Source organism: Leucopleurus acutus, assembly GCF_964270905.1.
Source record: "Leucopleurus acutus genome assembly, chromosome: 6".
In the NCBI taxonomy this organism is placed as follows: Eukaryota; Metazoa; Chordata; class Mammalia; order Artiodactyla; family Delphinidae; genus Leucopleurus; species Leucopleurus acutus.
The window spans coordinates 53,279,397-53,295,485 of NC_139149.1; positions in this window are offsets into that span (position 1 = coordinate 53,279,397).

Consider the following 16,089-nt stretch of genomic DNA (forward strand, 5'->3'; position numbering starts at 1 on the left):
CATCTTTAGGATTCTCTATGTATAGTATCATGTCATCTGCAAACAGTGACAGCTTTACTTCCTCTTTTCCAATTTGGATTCCTTTTATTTCTTTTTCTTCTCTGATTGCTGTGGCTAAAACTTCCCAAACTATGTTGAATAACATTGGTGAGAATGGGCAACCTTGTCTTGTTCCTGATCTTAGTGGAAATGCTTTCAGTTTTTCACCATTGAGGATGATGTTGGCTGTGGGTTTGTCATATATGGCCTTTATTATATTGAGGAAAGTTCCCTCTATGCCTACTTTCTGCAGGGTTTTTATCATAAATGGGTGTTGAATTTTGTCGAAAGCTTTCTCTGCATCTATTGAGATGATCATATGGTTTTTCTCCTTCAATTTGTTAATATGGTGTATCACATTGATTGATTTGCATATATTGAAGAATCCTTGCATATCTGGGATAAATCCCACCTGGTCATGGTGTATGATCCATTTAATGTGCTGTTGGATTCTGTTTGCTAGTATTTTGTTGAGGAATTTTGCATCTATGTTCATCAGTGATATTGGCCTGTAGTTTTCTTTCTTGGTGACATCTTTGTCTGGTTTTGGTATCAGGGTGATGGTGGCCTCGTAGAATGAGTTTGGGAGTGTTCCTCCCTCTGCTATATCTTGGAAGAGTTTGAGAAGGATAGGTGTGAGCTCTTCTCTAAATGTTTGATAGAATTCGCCTGTGAAGCCATCTGGTCCTGGGCTTTTGTTTGTTGGAAGATTTTTAATCACAGTTTTAATTTCAGTGCTTGTGATTGGTATGTTCATATTTTCTATTTCTTCCTGGTTCAGTCTCAGACGGTTGTGCATTTCTAAGAATCTGTCCATTTCTTCCAGGTTGTCCACTTTATTGGCATAGAGTTGCTTGTAGTAATCTCTCATGATCCTTTGTATGTCTGCAGTGTCAGTTGTTACTTCTCCTTTTTCATTTCTAATTCTATTGTGTTGAGTCTTCTCCCTTTTTTTCTTGATGAGTCTGGCTAATGGTTTATCAATTTTGTTTATCTTCTCAAAGAACCAGCTTTTAGTTTTATTGATCTTTGCTATCATTTCCTTCATTTCTTTTTCATTTATTTCTGATCTGATCTTTATGATTTCTTTCCTTCTGCTAACTTTGGGGGTTTTTCTTCTTTCTCTAATGGCTTTAGGTGTAAGGTTAGGTTGTTTATTTGAGATGTTTCTTGTTTCTTAAGGTAGGATTGTATTGCTATAAACTTCCTCATAGAACTGCTATTGCTGCATCCCATAGATGGGATCCCATAATGATCCCTTGATCATTATGTAGTGCCCTTCTTTGTCTCTTGTAATAGTATTTATTTTAAAGTCTATTTTGTCTGATATGAGAATTGCTACTCCAGCTTTCTTTTGATTTCCATTTGTATGGAATATCTTTTTCCATTCCCTCACTTTAAGTCTGGATGTGTCCCTAGGTCTGAAGTGGGTCTCTTGTAGACAGCATATATACAGGTCTTGTGTTTGTATCCATTCAGCCAGTCTATGTCTTTTGGTTGGAGCAGTTAATCCATTTACATTTAAGGTAATTATTGATATGTATGTTCCTATTCCCATTTTCTTAATTGTTTTGGGTTTGTTATTGTAGGCCTTTTCCTTCTCTGGTGTTTCCTGCCTAGAGAAGTTCCTTTAGCATTTGTTGTAAAGCTGGTTTGGTGGTGCTGAGTTCTCTTAGCTTTTGCTTATCTGTAAAGGTTTTAATTTCTCCAACAAATCTGAATGAGATCCGTGCTGGGTAGAGTAATCTTGGTTGCAGGTTTTTCTCCTTCATCACTTTAAATATGTCCTGCCACTCCCTTCTGGCTTGCGGAGTTTCTGCTGAAAGATCAGCTGTTAACCTTATGGGGATTCCCTTGTGTGTTATTTGTTTTTCCCTTGCTGCTTTTAATATTTTTTCTTTGTATTTAATTTTTGATAGTTTGATTAATATGTGTCTTGGCGTGTTTCTCCTTGGATTTATCCTGTATGGGACTCTCTGTGCTTCCTGGACTTGAATAACTATTTCCTTTCCCATATGAGGGAAGTTTTCAACTATAATCTCTTCAAATATTTTCTCAGTCCCTTTTTTTTCTCTTCTTCTTCTGGGACCCCTATAATTTGAATGTTGGTGTGTTTAATGTTGTCCCAGAGGTCTCTGAGACTGTCCTCAGTTCTTTTCATTGTTTTTTCTTTATTCTGCTCTGCAGTAGTTATTTCCACTATATTATCTCCCAGGTCACTTATCCGTTCTTCTGCATCAGTTATTCTGCTATTGATCCCTTCTAGAGAATTTGTAATTTCATTTATTGTGTTGTTCATCACTGTTTGTTTGCTCTTTAAATCTTCTAGGTCCTTGTTAAACGTTTCTTGTATTTTCTCTATTCTATTTCCAAGATTTTGGATCATCTTTACTATCATTATTCTGAATTCTTTTTCAGGTAGACTGCCTATTTCCTCTTCATTTGTTTGGTCTGGTGGGTTTTTGCCTTTCTCCTCCATCTGCTGTGTTTCTCTGTTTTCTCATTTTGCTTAACTTACTGTGTTTGGGTTCTTCTTTTTGCAGGCTGCAGGTTCGTAGTTCCTGCTGTTTTTGGTGTCTGTCCCCAGTGGCGAAGGTTGGTTCAGTGGGTTGTGTAGGCTTCCTGGTGGAGGGGAGTAGTGCCTCTGTTCTGGTGGATGAGGCTGGATCTTGTCTTTCTGGTGGGCAGGTCCACGTCTGGTGGTGTGTTTTGGGGTGTCTGTGGCCTTATTATGATTTTAGGCAGCCTCTCTGCTAATGCGTGGGGTTGTGTTCCTGTCTTGCTAGTTGTTTGGCATAGGGCATCCAGCACTGTGGCTTGCTGGTCGTTGAGTGGAGCTGGGTCTTGATGTTGAGATGGAGATCTCTGGGAGATTTTCGCCGTTTGATATTATGTGGAGCTGGGAGGTCTTTTGTGGACCAGTGTCCTGAAGTTGGCTCTCCCACGTCAGAGGCACACCCCTGACGCCTGGCTGGAGCACCAAGAGCCTATCATCCACATGGAAAAACAGAAAAAGGATAAACAAATATATATCTTTGCTCCCAAAGTCCACCTCCTCAATTTGGGATGATTCGTTGTCTATTCAGGTATTCCACAGATGCAGGGTACATCAAGTTGATTGTGGAGCTTTAATCCGCTTTTCCTGAGGCTGCTGGGAGAGATTTCCCTTTCTCTTCTTTGTTCTCACAGCTCCCAAGGGCTCAGCTTTGGATTTGGCCCCGCCTCTGCGTGTAGGTCGTCGGAGGGCGTCTGTTCTTCGCTCAGACAGGACGGGGTTAAAGGAGCCGCTGATCCGGGGGCTCTGGCTCACTCAGGCCGGGGGGGGGGGGGGGGAAGGGAGGGGCACGGAGTGCGAGGCGGGCCTGCGGCGGCAGAGGCCTGTGACGTTGCAGCAGCCTGAGGCGCGCCGTGCGTTCTCCCGCGGAAGTTGTCCCTGGATCCCGGGACCCTGGCAGTGGCGGGCTGCACAGGCTCCCCGGTAGGGGGGTGTGGAGAGTGACCTGTGCTCGCACACAGGCTTCTCGGTGGCGTTAGCAGCAGCCTTAGCGTCTCATGCCCGTCTCTGGGGTCCGCGCTTTTAGCCGCCGCGGCTCGCGCCCGTCTCTGGAGCTCCTTTAAGCAGCGCTCTTAATCCCCTCTCCTCGCGCACCAGGAAACAGAGAGGCAAGAAAACGTCTTTTGCCTCTTCTGCAGCCCCAGACTTTTTCCCGGAATCCCTCCCGGCCAGCCGTGGCTCACTAGCCCCCTCAGGCTGTGTTCACGCCGCTAACCCCAGTCCTCTCCCGGCGCTCCGACCGAAGCCCGAGCCTCAGCTCCCAGCCCCGCCCGCCCTGGCGGGTGAGCAGACGAGCCTCTCGGGTTGGTGAGTGCCGGTCGGCACCAATCCTCTGTGCGGGAATTTCTCCGCTGTGCCCTCCACACCCCTGTTGCTGTGCTCTCCTCCGCGGCTCCGAAGCTCCCCCCTCCGCCACCCACAGTCTCTGCCCGCGAAGGGGCTTCTAGTGTGTGGAAACATTTCCTCCTTCACAGCTCCCTCCCACTGGTGCAGGTCCCGGCCCTATTCTTTTGTCTGTTTTTTCTTTTGCCTTACCCAGGTACGTGGGGGCTTTCTTGCCTTTCAGGAGGTCTGAGGTCTTCTGCCAGCGTTCAGTAGGTGTTCTGTAGGAGTTGTTCCACATGTAGATGTATTTCTGATGCATTTGTGGGGAGGAAGGTGATTTCCGCGTCTTACTCTTCCGCCATCTTGAAGCTCCTCCCCTATGAAGTCTTGAAGAAGAAAAATGGCAGAGAATCAGAGGTGCATCTTTTAATGCCAGCCATGGCTGGTTTCATCGGTTCAAGGCTAGAGCCAAACTTCACAACATAAAAGTAAGTGGTGCAGCAGCAAGTGCAGATCCGGTATCTGCCTGGGAATTTTCTGAAATGCTTCGAGAAATAATTGATGAAGGCATGTATTCACACGAGCAGGTTTTTAATGTGGGTGAGACAGGACTGTACTGGAAGAGGATACCAGACCAAAGTTACATCAGTAAGGAGGAAAAGTTGATGCCAGGCTAGAAAGCAGCAAAGGATAGGCTAACGCTGTTGTTTGGTGGCAATGCTTCCAGAGATATAAGGCTGAAGCTTCTCTTAGTTCTTCATTCAGTGAACCCAAGAGTACTTAAAAACAGCCAAGGACTCTCTTCCTGGTGTGTGGAAGAGTAACCGCAAAGCCTGGGTTACACAGGCCATTTTCCAGAACTATTTTTTCCACCACTTTATCCCCGAGGTAGAGAAATATTGCTTGGAGAAGGATGCCCCATTCAATATTCTTTTGCTGCTCGGCAGTGCTCCAGGCCACACCCCATTCATGGACAACTTTCATCCCAACGTCAAAGTACTGCATCTGCCACCAAATACTATGTTGCTCGTCCAACCTATGGACCAGGGAGTCATAGCGACTTTTAAGAAATATTATTTACGTCATACTTTTCATCAGGCAGTAGAGGCGAGTGATGAGTCAGGAACAACCTTGCGACAATTTTGAAAGCCATATAACATCTACAAGGCCATAAAAAACATTGACTTTGCTTGACGTGAGGTTACAGCCATCACCATGAATGGGGTTTGGAAGAAGGTTTGCCTGCAGTCTATTCATAATTTTCGTGGATTTGCAAAGGTGGATAAGGAGTCCAAAGAGGTCTTCAGCAGCTTAGTGACCCTCAGCGAGAAGCTGGAGCTAGATCGGCAAGAGGACGACTTCATTGAACTCCTTGCTGTGCAACACAAGGAGCTTACTAATGAAGACCTGATGGAACTGGAGGCCCAGAGAAAGGATGAAGAGAGACAAGAGGAAGAAGAAGTAACTGAAGAACCGAAGAGATTCACAACGCAGGAAATGGCAAGGGGATTTTGTTTGTTTGAGGGGGCACTGTTAGTTTTTGAGGCACAGGACCCAAACTAGGCCGGTACACAAAGGTTGCAGCAGTCGTTCAGAATGCAATCCAGTGCTACCGTGTCATCTATGACGAGGAAAAAAGAGCTACTACCCAGACATCAGTGGATCGTTTTTTCAAGAGGGTAGATAGAATTGAATCTAGCAAGGAAGCGGAACCTGTGCCATCACCGTCAGCTGTGAGTGAAATTGCAGCTTGCCCTCCGTCTCCTATTGCTGACGATCCTTCAGCTCTACCACCTCCCACCTCCTTTCCCTCTTCCAGTCAGTAACTCTTCTTGCTGGTTCACTCAATGTCAGCCTCTGTATGCCAGCTGTTGTTCTGTACTATTGTACTTTTCAAGGTACAGTACTGCAAGATTTAAAATGTTTTCTTTATTTTTGTGTTTGTTTTTTATGTATTATTTGTGTGAAAACTATTATAAACCTATTACAGTACAGTACTGTATAGCTGACTGTGTTAGCTGGGTACCTAGGCTAACTTTGTTGGACTTAAAAGCAAACTGGACTTACGAACACACTCTCAGAACAGAACTCATTCATATGTAGGGGACTTACTGTATTTTTTTCCTTCTTTTTGTGTTTCTGTGTTTTTCCAGTTTCTACAAAGAACATGTTATTTTTGCAATCTGAGGAGTGAATACTAGATTTTAAGGAAATAATAAATGTGTATTTCTATAGTGCAATGTGTTCCCCCAATAAATCAGGCAACGCAGACCCCTTTGAAGTGACCAGCCTGGTGCAATGTGGTTAAGCAGCCTACCTGTGCTGACCAGACTACACAGAACTGGTCTGTGATCAGTGACTAGGGAATGTATACTCAGACTTAGTTCACAGTTGTTGTCATTTTAGTTTATACCAAATTAGCAGCAAGTGGTGCAAAGATTAAAAACCAGATACAGACACGAATGAGTGAGTGGATGCAGCTCCCCAGAGCCCTCCCCCCTTCAGAGGAACACCCAAAAAGAGCTAGCTATAAGTAGAGTGAGCAAGCTGTAAGGTCGCAGGAATCCAGAGCTGTAGGCTGGCTGTCTTTCATATCTTCGGAGGCCGCGTCACAGTTTAAGACTTACCTACTACAAACAGGGCATGCCTTGCTGTCCACAAGTTCACTTTCTGGATCCGTTTCTTACCATTAATCCTGCAGGGGGAGGCTTTTACAGTGATATCTATGCCACCTGTAGTTGTCTACGGAGGTGTCCCTGACCTGTTTTCCCTCACTATTCTAGCTTGCTTGTTCCATACCTTACTTTTCTTAGTCCTCCTGACTCTTCAGGCTACTTAAGTGGGACCATGACAAGAGGCCTATTTTAAGTATAGATCCCAATACTGTGTTAGTACTTCATAAAGATGAAACAAAATCCCCAGAAAGCTGAGTACTGCTCAGGGCTGTTCTAACAACTTGCAGTGAGGAGGAGAATCCAGGCATATGACATTTATAACAGAACCACGCCAAGCCTCAGCCCCCTCCCTACCCCCAAAGCTCCTTTCTGCCATATTGCTCAGAATGAACTCGGATTGTTGTGATTTGTTTTTTTAACTACAAATGAGGGGAGTGAAGGATAATGAAGAAAAGAAGGGGACAAGAAGAAATTCGTTATAAATATTAATTGAGGGATAAATTAGATGAATAGATCATGCAGGATCTGGTGTAATTATGCCCAACTACTACTAGCTATTGTTACTGTTGTTATTATTATTAAAGACTGAAACTGTTTTCTGTTTTGTTCGCTCCTTTTTTCCCCCAGTGCCTAGAATAGTATCTAACAAAGACGGCAGTCAATAAATATCTATTGAATTAGTTATCCTACCAAAAACTCATCGGTTATTTCTTTTCCTTGTACATTTCATATCAGAGAATGTAAGACCTTATTAGTGAGTTAGTGAAAATACTGTGTCCATTGGAGGTTCACAAGAGACTCAGTGATTATTTTGCTATTAGAGCATTTAACATCTTAATCTTTTATTCTTCTTTAGTTTCTTTACTATACTTCTGAGGTAATTTTCATATCCTTTCATTTCAATAAAACCACTTAAAATATCTCAACAGTAAAGTATTAGAAGAGACTAAGTGTTTCACTACCATATTTGTAGGATGAAACAGTAGCAGAAGTTTTATTCTTCTTATAGAGCAGTTACAGAGCAAAAAGTATGGTACTTCTCCCCAACACTTTTCTTTTACTATTCAACTAACTGCTTGCACTCACTTTATCCCAAGAGACATATTAATAGACTCAATATGTGTTGGTGTAAATAATATCCTATTAGACTCAATATGTCTTGATGTGAATAATATCTACTGTGGCCCAGAACATTCCAATGGATACAAAAATGAATCACAATTTCCATAAAATAAATATATAAAAAGTAAAAATAAAATTTCTATTCAAGTATGTCCCTGTCTCCCTATTCTAAGAAAAGATTGTGTTCCTCTTAATAACAAGCAAAACAACAGCTATAATGACAATAGGCTGATACTGGATTTCTAAAATACTAACCTAGCTGTGTATATTAATATTCAGTTATATTGAACCAGTAAGTTATACTTGCTAAGGCTCAGATAGACATTGAAATACAATTTTAAATGGTCTACTATTTTACTGTATTGTATTAACTAAAGAATATGGATAACTTGTGCTATATTTGCCATCAGATACACTGGGCACAGGGAGAGTAAAACATTTCCATGAGATTTATATCCAAACAGTAAGTGGGTTCATAGGGGTTTTTTTCCCATTCAAGTACACATCTTTTCTATTCATTTAAAATTAATCTCACTTTTCAAGAGGTCTTCATTCCTACTAAGCTAAGCCCATAAGCCCCCAAAGATCTCTTATACTTATTGGATCTAGATCTGCTATTGAGAATCTTTCTCTCTGCTGGATATTCCATCTCTAGGAACCACACTTTGTTCACGGGTCAGTTATCCATACTTTCTCATTGCTATTTTAGCATAAATTTCATAAAATTTCTTCCCAATTAGAATGAAAAGTTGGGCACAGAGCATGAAACATCAAGCCTGCCTGAAGTATCAGGGGTAGCAGCAGGACTGGGCGCCGGAGGAAGAAGTACCAAGAGGGAAGGAAGGGGAACAATGACTAAGGAAATCAGAGGGAAATATGCAAATACAACACCGTTCACTTTTACATAGCAGTGTTACAGAGATTGGGCTTGATTCAAACAATAAACAAAGCAAAATTCTCAAGGAAGAAATTAAATCAAGTTTGTGGAAGCTTTCTAAATAAAAAGTCACCTTATTCTTTTCCTGACTCAGACTAGACTAGTTAATTTGTGAAGCGTGAAACCTGACTGCATTTTGGAGCCTGAAAACTCTTTATTTCATTGACCAGTAGATGGAGCCATTATATAAAGAATTTTTAAAACGACAGCCAAAATGGAACCACACATTCTCTCTTTATTATTATTTTAGACCATTTTATGCAATCTGAGTAGGCTGAATATCATTTTGTTCTTAACAATGGAAAGGAGGTAACATGTTTTACCCTCCCATATGCAGAGAAATAATATATTATTATATTATTATTTTCCAAGTTTTTTTTTTTAATATACTGCTCACTATTATCTATACCTAAGAACAGGAGACAAAATAGAGAAATTAAATGTCATATTCAACTAAGTAAGGTCACACATTCAGTAAGTAGCAGAGACTGAGTGAGACCCAAAGGAGAGCTTCCTAACTCATAGCTCAGGCACAGTCTACTGGATCGCCCAGCTGGCACTCCAGCTTATACCAATCAACACACACTTGAAACAAGCTAGGACACTGAGGGAACCAGTGCTTTTCTTATGGGCCAGTTTTAGGAGGAAACACTGAGAGTCATGTGCAAAGAATATAGCATCCAAGGGTTAAAGTTCAGATCAACTTCTACTGGTTTTCAAACTTAGCTGTGCATTAGAATCACCTGTGGAGTTCGTAACGTTCCCAGCACCCAAGCTGCACTCCAGACTAATTAAAGCAGAATCTCTGGGTTGGGACCTAGACATTTGTTTTAAAGTCCCCAGGTGATTGCAACGTGCAGTGAAGTTTGAGAAGAAGGGATCTTTACCAGTGCGTTTCCATCTGTAATGTGTACACCAATTACCGGGTATCTGAAGCATCCCTGCTCTAATTGTGGTCACTGGATGAAAAGCCTCAGCATCATCTGGGAACTTGTTAGTAATGCAGATTTGGGGCCCCACCTTAGATCTAGTGAATCAGAAACTGGTCGTGCAACTCAGTGATCTGTGGTGATCTGACACGTACTAACATCTGAAAATCACTGGTCTAACTTGGGACCAATCTTCTCTTTTCATTCCTGACAGGTGGAGACTCAATCTCCCAAAGGGATGGAACTCCTTCACTACCTCATTGACATTTTTACCATTGAAACTGATCCATTTTTTGTTTTTCACCAGAATTGCTAAACACATAGACACATCCTGTTACTCACTTTTTCTTTCAATGTCTGCTCCCTTGACGTGTAAGATATTAATGTTTGGAGGAAAGGGTCAAAAAAAAAAAAAAAAAAAGAGCTAGCAAACAAAGCAAGAAAGAGGACTAGAGAGAGAGGTTCCAAGAGTTTGTTGGTGCACTGAACTCTGATTAATCTTCCACTCTAAAGATTCTCAATCCATCTAATTGTATACTTTGCATATAATTGATGCTAGCAATAAAATTTCCATCATCTGCAAGACATCCAGGATATTCAGAAGATAACCATGATCTTAAGAAGCAACTCGACATTTAACCAAACTCTTGTTTTGTTTATTGCTGAGGTTTTGGGTAGCTTTTTTGACTACCAGTCCCTGAAACAAATGAGAGATGTGGTCTCTGGAATCAGAGAAATCTGGATTTGAACTCTCGTATTATCCTTTTCGTGATGTATAGCCATGAGCAAGTTACCTAAGTTTATGTCCTCATCTCTGACGTGTGACTATCAATTTATGGGTTACTCTAAGATAGGAGAGACTGAATAGAAATTTTCCACTCTGTTCTTGACGCATGAGAAATGGCAGTGGTGTGCTGGAGCCAGCTTGGACTGGCTGGAGGGGCCCGTGGTGCCCATCTCTTCCCACCTGTTTACAAAGTCCGTTGTGGACATCTCATTACCCAGCTTCTCCTTTAAAATTTTTTTATAATCTTGTTCACCCTGACTGCTATCACTGACGTGGGCAGATGCAATATTAAATAATTGTGAACAACCGCAGGGTAAAGGCTCTTTGCACTGGCTGAGCTCTGAAGCAGGCCAAATAAGACAGCCATGCAAGTGGATTTACCAGGGAACTGCCACGCAATTTTCTGGTAATGGCTCTTGGGGAGCTCCAAATCTGTTCTCTTCTCCAGTGTCTCTAGGCTGTAGGTTTTCACTGTGATTGTAGGACTGTTGATTTTCAAAGGCTATTATGAAGTTTGCTGTTCTTACTGAGATATAGCCATTTTTCTTGAATAAATGTTCCTTTGGTTAATTTTGGTTAATTTTCAAAGTTCTGAAAAAGTTGATTTTGACAATTTTGCTTGTGCTCCTGTTCATTCATGGAGAACTGGATTTTCAGAAGTCCTTACTCTGACATATCCACTGATGTCCTGAAAGCCCAATTTAAATATAGGTAGGAAATGCAAGCATATACTTCATGAAAGAGGACGTTCAATTTGGCTCCTTAAGTTTCTATTCTTACACTATCTACTCTGCTATGTGCTGGAAAGGTGAATTTCGTGACAGGTGTTTAATGGTCATATTAAGCCTTAACATACTTTTCATTGATTCGTGCAACATAGCTCTTGCATGTACTATTCCTCGAAAATTTTTTGCACTAAATGACTGATACTTTTAGCTGTGTGCCAACTTTGCAGCATTGTGTAATGCTGCTCACTTTCTCTCTCTTAATACTCTCTTGGTTCTCCTTAAAACTCTCTGTTTCACGTCTCAGCCTGCATATGCTCTTCCTGGTTCGTTTAGTCTGTCTTTAGATACTACCATCCCTGCAAAGCAATGACTCCTGGATATGTGTCTCTAACCCTGATGTCTTCATTGAACTACAGGCTATTATATTCAATTGCCTTCAGGACTTTTTTCTTTGACCTATAGTACCTCAAATTCAACACACTCAAAACTAACTCTTACTCACTTTTCAATACTCAGCTCTAGTCTACCCTGGCTAGATTTAACTCGTCTTCATCATGTTCGCATGGTACAATATGGAAGTAAAGCATCGTACTATCATTGTGGACTGATTCTTCCAAGATACAGTAGATGCTCAATATTATTTTATAGAATTTATTACTGAATCCTAAATTGAGAGATACTTCAGAAAATGCATAATAAATTGTTGCCCTTTTAAGTTTCTGCCACATCTTTATGTATTTTGGATCTAATGAGTGCCAGTCTCTTATAGATGAAGAAGGCTCAGAGAATAGAGTACATTGTTCAAGTTTATAGTCACATTGTTAGTGACAGAAAGATTTAAACTCATGATATTATGTAATAGGCTGCTGCTGTGTATATGTGTGGCTATCTATATATTTTGGCAATCCTTAAAGGCATAAGATGATATTGCACTCTGAAAAGCAGAGCTTAGATTTCTTTAAGTGCTTTCAAAGTCATGTCTAATTTTCTTTATTGATCTTGTAAAGAGGAAGAGATTTGTTCATTTTAGCTCTGAAGATGACAGATACAGGGGAGAAAAAAGAGAGTTCTCTTACTCTTGAAGGAGATAACTAGACAGGAAGAAATGCCAACGGGAAAAAAATGCCAACGCCTGCCATTTTAAGCTGCCAGAATGATTCCCTAGCTTTGTTCGGGTCAATGGGCTTTGCTTTTCTATAGAAGCATTGGCTTCTTAAGACCAAACTAATCATGCCCGTCATAGCTCTTGGCATGAGAGTTAAGTGAAGTTTCAGCTTTATTTCAAAGGAAAAAAATATGCTTACCCACATTCACTTCTTGCCTGCAGTCATTCTTCGGATTTCTCATATAGTCTGTCGTTTAGTATCATGAAGCTAAAGTAGATCGTTTCCTTTGTTCTCCCTGGCTCCCTCCCAGATCACTTTCTGCCCATAACCAGGCTCTACACTCGGTATTCTGGCCGAGGTTTGTAGGAGGCAGACCCATTTACCTCTCAAATAAACAGACTGTGTGATTCCTTAGAGATAAACATCTTTTCTTTTAGTTGCAAGTGTCAGGGCCAAATTAGATGACTCTAAACCAATTTTCAATCTTTGTGGGTCGAAATGAGATGGGTAGGGAAAGATGAATTTATAAAAAAAAAAAAATTAGGCAGGAAAATGAAGCATGGAGAAATTCTTTTCCCACCTGTTTCCCCCAATTCTTTTCTTCACAGAGCTGATTTTATTGAAGGCATCAACTAGAACCAATGTATCAAGACAGGCTGAGTTGTTTAGGGAGATTACAAGAAAATTCTATCTTTACTGTTTTCTTAAAGGGAGTCAAAAGGAGATATTGATATTTAGGAGTTTGGTAGTTGTGAATTTCACAGGATTTTTAAGAAAAAAAAATGTTTTCTGTGGAGCTTTGATACCTATGTCTCATTCATTGTATTTTATTACAAAATTAGTTCTTAATTTCCAGGATTGGGAAGAACATCAGGGACAATAGTAATATCCTAGCTTCAAACAGAAGCACACATTTTAACTATAAATTTTAATCTTTTCTCATTAAATATTTGGCCTGAACTACCAAAGTGAAATAACTATTCTGTATTCTTGATTTCTAAGTCACTTATTTGTAGGAGTGAGAAGTAAAATACCTACTAGGGCTGAAAACTTAGCTCCAGAGTGATTTTCTCTGGCAAAACAGCTTATAAATTATTAGAATGAATGGCTAGAGTATTTCTACAGTTACAAAATTTGCAGTAAAAGAATCTGAACAACCGCAAGTCACTGTCTTTAAGTTATGAACCAAAATTATGAAGCTTTTGAGAGTGGAATGTCCTGATACTCTTTCAAAGTATCATAAAATAGTATATAACATAATAATAGAAGAAATAGTAAAATATAATTTAACTCATATATACATGACTTATAATGAATGATAAATTAATATAATATTACTCTCTGATATTTATAATCATTCAGTTGTCATCGTTTTTGTCTCTCCTCAAATAAAATCTCCACGAGGGAAGGGATTTGTCTGTTTTACGTTGTCTGAAACAGGGACTGGCAGATTGAAGGTGCTCAGTAGATAGTCACTGAATGAATGAACAATTCACATATGACATTTAGCTCTTTTTGAACATAAACTGAATTTTGCTGTTTGACTCCCTTGAAAGTAATTAGGAGTCACAAAGGCTTTTAATTCATGGATTTGTTTCCATAGGCTGAGGTGGAAGTGAAGGTGTCAGCAGCTCTAAAACTCTGCAGAAAGACAAAAAGTAGATGGGGTTTGCGTGACGTTTTGGGGAAGGTTGGAAAAGTTCACTTTTTTGTTGTCTTAATTTGTCAGGAGTCTTTCCCAGACCTTGTCTTTGAATTGCGTTCTTTTCCCTCAATACTTTACAGCGGTTTTCTTTGGTAGTTAGTTCTCTTTTCAATTTTGCCAGGGGTCTAATGCAGTTAAAATCAATTTTATTTTAAATTCCCTAAAGTTATGAAATAGTTTGTTCTGCGTTGAAGTATTCCCATTGGTGTCACCTGCTAGTTTGTACGGTATGTTGCCTTTTCAGACTGGTTTCTTTCACTTCGTAATACGGTTTGTCTTCGCTTTTAATTATTTTGATAGGCCCATAAAGATATCCCAAGGTGTTGCTAGTCACCTAGTGGAAATTAACTAAATAGAAGTCATATTGTCTTGTATGAATTACAATCAAAACTAGCACATGCCAGCAAATATAGCATCTGGAACAGGAGTAATTTCTCCTCAATTCCACTAGGTTTTCAAAATTGTTAACAAGCTCTGAATCATTTCTATACACTTATTGCCTATAGTTTTATCTATGACGTTTTTGCCTTTAAACTGCTTATGAAAATATATATTAAATATTTGAGAATCAAGTTAAAGCACATGATACAGACATGACACATGACTCCTAAATCTCTTAAAATTGGCTTTCTTTTCTGGGATGGATTGTTAATGTAGGTACCTAATTATACAACTCTTAGAATAATAAAGTGTAGCATGTTTGCTCTGTTGCTTGTTTATAGCTCTCAATTATTCATGTTTCTCTTCCTGTGTGCATTAAATGTAGTTGCAGCAAAGGTCTCCTCTGCTCTAATCAGTATGCAACTTTTCCCTCCCTTGAGAGAGATTACCGTGTACTCTGCAGCTCATTTTGCCTGGATTATGGTATAATATTATCTACAGCAAGGAAGAATTGAGCTGTTCTGTTGTAGGAACTTCATGTGATTGCCAATCAGGTTGAGGTGATGGTACTGTTGAGGGACTATAATTTTATTCTGCAGAGTGACTATCACAACTGCCAGTACAGAGATTCCCTAGGAATATTTTATACCTTTCTACACGCCATTATACTAACACACAAGGTAGAAATAGTGGCCCAGCTCAGCAGCAATTCTTTTTAGTGTATCTTGTTTAAAGACAAATAACAGGACTGGATGCTCACAGCTAAACTAAAACAGAGGTTTGGATTGACTATTTAGTTAATATGGGAACTTCTACCTCCAAATACTCTCCTGGAAAAAGCTAAACCTTTGTATATACAGTATGCATGTTTTCTCATTTTAGCATGTTGTTTGCATTCATAAATCTAAAAAAATAGTTCAATTTAAAAATATTTTGGTGCACTGAATGCTCACTACCTACCAACTGGATGCATGAGACTCTCTGGGATACTATATTCACACTTACCCATATAAAATAGAAATATCATCATTTAACATTTATGGAGACTGCATTGTGCTCCTGTATGATGGAGAGGTAGCTTGGGCTCATACTTTTAGCAGCGAAGTGACTCTCACACTAACTATTAGAAATATAAATTCTTGATTCTGTGTTGTCAGGCACTGTTCTAATTGCTTCATGTGAATTTTCTCATTCTACCCTTATAACCATATGGCAGCGTAGTACTATTATCTTCATTTTACGGATGAGAAAGCTGAGGCACATGTTAAGTAATGTATTAAGGAAATTTGAAGAGTCCTGGCTTAACTGGTATCCAAATACAATTCTGGATCTAGAACCCAAGCCCTCGCCATTATGTATGCTATCTTACCTCTCAACACTATCACACAAAAAAGATACACACTGTCATTGTGTGGCTAAATGTTTGTATATTTTCACTTCCTGACTCAATTTTCTTCTCCTGCACAAACTCTATTGTAGATTTCAATGAATTCCTTTGGAATTCTATAGTCTTTATCCCCATCTTTCTTACCCTGGAAAACTTCTCATGGAAGACATTTGAAGTTGTCCATTTTTCAATAAAAAGAAAAAAGTTATCAGTAGCTACAACTTATTTAGGGAGGCACTGAATTGATCTCCTTAAAGATTATTTTCACAAAAACAGAAGATACATGCCAACATGATTTTATTTTTTTGATGACTTTTATTTTTAGATTCTATTACAATGTGTAAGTCTCAAGTATAACTACAATATAATTTATGACAAACATTTTGAGCATTCATAGATATATGAAATTTGTA